The following is a 5137-nucleotide window of genomic DNA, read 5'->3' as shown; positions in this document are numbered from 1 at the left end:
AAAAAGCAAGGGAAAGAAGGGAACGTCCTCAAGCCAATAAAAGGCATCTCGAAAAAACCCATACCTAACATCGAACTTACTGGTGAGAGGCTGGACGCTCCCCACACGATTGGGGACAAGACAAGGACACCCGCTCTCACCACTTCTATTCAGCGTTGTACTCTGTTCACAGATGACGTGATCTTATATGTGTGAAGTCCTAAGGAATCTGCTAAAAATCTGTTACAACCAACAAATAAATTCAGCAAGGTTGTAGGATACGAGATCAATATAAAAAAACCAATTGTATTTCTCGACAACTTGCAATGAACAATCCAAAAATGAAACTGAGAAAAAATTCCATTTACAAGCATCAAAAAGAGTCAAATATTTAGGAATAAATTTAACAAAGAAGTGCAAAGTGTATACTCTGAAAACTTAAAAAAACAACTTAGAGAGAAATTAAGGAAAAACATCCCATGTTCACGAATTGGAAGACTTAACATCGTTAAGAGGGCATCACTCCTGCAAACAACCTCCGGCCAGTACAGCTCCTGCCCGATCCCAGCTGATGTCTTTGTAGGAATTGACAAACCAATGCTAATATCCATATGGAATTTCAAGGCACCCAGAATAACACTCTTGAAAAAAGAAGAACAAAGTAGAATAACCCTTTGGTTCTTTTTTTTTTTTTTTTTAACATCTTTATTGGAGTATAATTGCTTTACAATGGTGTGTTAGTTTCTGCTTTATAACAAAGTGAATCAGTTATACATATACATATGTTCCCATATCTCTTCCCTCTTGCGTCTCCCTCCCTCCCACCCTCCCTATCCCACCCCTCTAGGTGGTCACAAAGCACCGAGCTGATCTCCCTGTGCTATGCGGCTGCTTTCCACTAGCTATCTACCTTACGTTTGGTAGTGTATATATGTCCATGCCACTCTCTCGCTTTGTCACAGCTTACCCTTCCCCCTCCCCATATCCTCAAGTCCATTCTCTAGTAGGTCTGTGTCTTTATTCCTGTCTTACCCCTAGGTTCTTCATGACATTTTTTTTTTCTTAAGTTCCGTATATATGTGTTAGCATACGGTATTTGTCTCTCTCTTTCTGACTTACTTCACTCTGTATGACAGACTCTAGGTCCATCCACCTCATTACAAATAGCTCAATTTTCGTTTCTTTTTATGGCTGAGTAATATTCCATTGTATATATGTGCCACATCTTCTTTATCCATTCATCCGATGATGGACACTTAGGTTGTTTCCATCTCCTGGCTATTGTAAATAGAGCTGCAATGAACATTTTGGTACATGACTCTTTTTGAATTATGGTTTTCTCAGGGTATATGCCCAGTAGTGGGATTGCTGGGTCATATGGTAGTTCTATTTGTAGTTTTTTAAGGAACCTCCATACTGTTCTCCACAGTGGCTGTATCGATTTACATTCCCACCAACAGTGCAAGAGGGTTCCCTTTTCTCCACACCCTCTCCAGCACTTATTGTTTCTAGATTTTTTGATGATGGCCATTCTGACTGGTGTGAGATGATATCTCATTGTAGTTTTGATTTGCATTTCTCTAATGATTAATGATGTTGAGCATTCTTTCGTGTGTTTGTTGGCAATCTGTATATCTTCTTTGGAGAAATGTCTGTTTAGGTCTTCTGCCCATTTTTGGATTGGGTTGTTTGTTTTATTGTTATTGAGCTGCATGAGCTGCTTGCAAATTTTGGAGATTAATCCTTTGTCAGTTGCTTCATTTGCAAATATTTTCTCCCATTCTGAGGGTTGTCTTTTGGTCTTGTTATTCGTTTCCTTTACTGTGCAAAAGCTTTTAAGTTTCATTAGGTCCCATTTGTTTATTTTTGTTTTTATTTCCATCTCTCTAGGAGGTGGGTCAAAAAGGATCTCGCTGTGATTTATGTCATAGAGTGTCCTGCCTGTTTTCCTCTAAGAGTTTGATAGTTTCTGGCCTTACATTTAGGTCTTTAATCCACTTTGAGCTTATTTTTGTGTATGGTGTTGGGGAGTGATGTAATCTCATACTTTTACATGTACCTGTCCAGTTTTCCCAGCACCACTTATTGAAGAGGCTGTCCTTTCTCCACTGTACATTCCTGCCTCCGTTATCAAAGATAAGGTGACCATATGTGCGTGGCTTATCTTTGGTTCTTAAAGGAGTTTTTAGAGCCTGTAAACGTATCTGCTTTGCCTTGGGGTGTAGCTTGGATGATTCCCGTAGAGTCTAAAACCTGACTGAGAGAGACACGTTTAGATCTTTGTTTTGTGAAAGTGAACCTAAATGACGCCAAGTAAGAGAAATCGGCGATGTCGCCGCCCGCTGGGCGCTCAGGGAAGGCCGGAGCCACTCCCAGCTGTGTGGCGACCTGCCAGGGGCTTTTGAAGGCTTGGCGGGGATCACACCCACGTGTGGCCCCGGGGCCGGGACGTGCCTGGAAAGCAGTTCTTACCACCCTCTGCTGCGTCACCTGCCTTTCCAGAGACAAAGCTGGTGGAGAGAGAGTTCCAGGCGGACACAGGAGAGCTTTACTCTCCCCGTGAACTTCTCTCGTGGGAACGTTTCAAACCTGCAGAAAAGTCGGAAGGACAGTGTGGGGTTTGCTCACGTAATTCCTTCACCGTGGCTCCCCTTGGTCTCCAGGTCTGTCCCTGTCTGTACCCAGGGCCGTGCACACCTGCACACCGTGTCCACGTGTGCATCCACACTCACATCCCCGTGCAGGTGCACATGCTCCTTGGGGACGTGAGCACGGCATCCTGACCCGTGTCCTGCTGTTCGCGTGCGCCTCCTGTCCAGCTGTCCCCTATCACACAGGCCACATTCAAGGGTCCTCCAGGTCCCAATAACGGCCTTTAGGAAGCTGGCCCCGTCTCTGCCCGGCGGCCCTGGGAGCATCGAGGAGCCGCGCGGCACTGGTGGCCGTGGCCCCTCAGCCTGTTAGCTTAGAGCCGCCCCTTGCTCCTCACGCTTCCTGACGTGGCCGTTTCTGGAGAGTCCGGCCGCTGTCCCGTGAAACGCGCTGTCTGACTTGTCCAGCTGTTTCCTCGTGTTTGGATTAAGGCTTCGGCTGCGCACCCTGGACGGGCGACCGCGTGTGCTCTGCGTGGCCTTCCCTCGGGAGGTGGGAGGGCGTGCGTGTCTGGCAGTCGTTGGGTGGCCCCAGGGAGGTGCCTTTTCCCCGAGGTGTGTCGACGTCTTGAGAATCTCTGCTCCCAGCCACCTTTCACCTCCACTGCCGACCCCTCCAGCCGGGGCTCTCCACCTGCCACGCGTGGGGGAGCCGGCTCCGTGGGGGCCGGAGGGTCCCCTGTGTTCTGTCACCCCAGACCAGCGGTGGGGTTGTGGGAACAGCACTCCCAGCTGAGTGCGGGGCGACGCTTGGTGTCGATCTGGGAACCAGAGGGCTCCCGTGGGCTCCGCTGTTACCGTAGAGGCATCTGGGTTTGGGCTGGGACAGCGTCCTTCCCACCAGGCAGCACCGCCCCTGCCCGCTGTGCCCAGGCAGCGGGGCCTCGGCCCTCGCGGGAGCTGGGGGCTTCGCTGAGGGCGTGCACCTGGCGACCTGAACCCAGGTCTCCACTCTCCCACACTGGGATGAAGTGGGTTAAAGGACACCTGAGGGTGGAGGAGGGGGGCTGGACAGCCTGGTGGTTAAAGATTAGACAGTGTTGCAACGTCCCCACTGTCCACGGTCCTCATGTCTGTGTGCTCGGCTCTCACTGGCGGTGTGGGCAGGCGGGTCCTCGGGTTACCGACACCCGAGGGGAGGGGAGGCACCCGTGGGCCTTGACCTGTAGCCCCGGCTGCCCGGCCACCTCATGCCACTTAATCTTCACAGCAACCTGAGGGCGGGCATGGCCACAAGGAGAGGCCCGGCCAGCACGGGAACCTGGCCAGCGGTCCACATAGAGCTTGTGGTCAGCAGGCCCAGCAGCAGGGCCTTCAATGGGCATCTCAAGAGCTGTGGCCTTTATCACTGTGGCTCAAAAAAGTCACCATGAAACACAGGGTTGGGGCAGAACGTTTGGACAATTATAAACAGAAAGATGAGAATGTGTGTTCCATTCTGGAAGGGCTGTAAATGTGTCCACAACGTATGGGTCTTTTTCTTTTTAAATATTTATTTATTTATTTATTTATTTTGGCTGCGTTGGGTCTTCGTTGCTGCGCGCGGGCTTTCTCTAGTTGTGGTGAGCAGGGGCAACTGTTCCTTGTGGTGCAGGGGCTTCTCATAGCGGTGGCTTCTCTTGTTGCGGAGCATAGGCTCTAGATGCACGGGCTTCAGTAGCTGTGGCTCACGGGCTTAGTTGCTCCCGTGGCATGTGGGGTCTTCCCGGACTAGGACTCGAACCCGTGTCCCCTGCATCGGCAGGCGGATTCTTAACCACTGCGCCACCAGGGAAGTCCCCACAATGTACGGGTCTTTACTGGACATGCTGCTGCCCTCGGGGCTGTCCCCAGCACTGGATGCTGGGAGTGTGGTTTCCCAGACCTGCTCCTTGGAGGCCGGGGACACCTGCCTGGGCTGGCCAGCTCCTCGCAGGCCCACGCGTCTTGAACGGTCTCTAGTATCTGGTCCTCGAGGGAGGAGCAGGAGAGGTGACCCCGGGCGACCTGAGGAGGGGTCCCTTGCAGGACACTGCTGGCCTGGGGAGCGTGGGGGTGGGGATGGTCTGAGGGATGGGCTGAACAGAGGAATCAGGGGCAGCCTTTGGGCCGTGTGTGGGCAGCCACAGGCAGACCACCCGGAGGGGCCCAGGAGAGACCCCGCCGTGGGCCCAGGACGGCTGAGGCCCCAGCGGCAGCATCCCTGAGGCCCGGGCAGACAGGCCGTCCTCTGAGCTCAGAGCCCAAAGCCTCAGCCCCGGACGCGCTCTCGCTGTGTTCCTTGCACTTGCTCTGCTCACGTGTGGGTGTTTTGTGCTTCTGAAAAAATGAAAATAAAAGACCACATGTTTCAGGAATCCAAGCCAGAAGGGCCACACGGAACAAACCCTGGCACAGCGCAGGGTGGAGCCGGAGGCGGGGCCCGAGGCTGGCCGGTCTCCCAGCAGCAGGAGGGCAGAACCTCCTGGAAGTTTTGGGCGCTGGGTCCTCTCGGAAGGGGTGGCCGGCCCCTTGCCCCCCCCCCCCCC

This window comes from Lipotes vexillifer, unplaced genomic scaffold (assembly GCF_000442215.2).
Source record: "Lipotes vexillifer unplaced genomic scaffold, Lipotes_vexillifer_v1.1 scaffold545, whole genome shotgun sequence".
NCBI lineage: Eukaryota > Metazoa > Chordata > Mammalia > Artiodactyla > Lipotidae > Lipotes > Lipotes vexillifer.
The sequence above is the reverse complement of the archived record's forward strand: the minus strand, read 5'-3'. Positions refer to the sequence as shown.